This window comes from Mesitornis unicolor, unplaced genomic scaffold (genome assembly GCF_000695765.1).
Source record: "Mesitornis unicolor isolate BGI_N332 unplaced genomic scaffold, ASM69576v1 scaffold42847, whole genome shotgun sequence".
NCBI lineage: Eukaryota > Metazoa > Chordata > Aves > Mesitornithiformes > Mesitornithidae > Mesitornis > Mesitornis unicolor.
In genome coordinates, this window is record NW_010196558.1 from 18462 (window position 1) to 18716 (window position 255).

Sequence of the window (255 nt, forward strand, 5' to 3'; positions counted from 1 at the left end):
TTAGGCGAATCAACAAATTTCTTTATAATTTGTTGCAGAGATGCCTTATAAATAAGGAAGTGGCTTCTCAGCACACTCTGGTTCCTGCAATTACAGGGAAACCAAACAGAGCCCCCAAATCTTCCAGTCACAAAACTAAGGCCAATAAAATAAAGGTTTTGTTAATTTTCTTAAAAATAATACCATACCTAGGAGATGTCACAAGTGACTGTTGTTAGGTCTCACTGCTGCTCTGCTCCTATCATGGGACTCTTT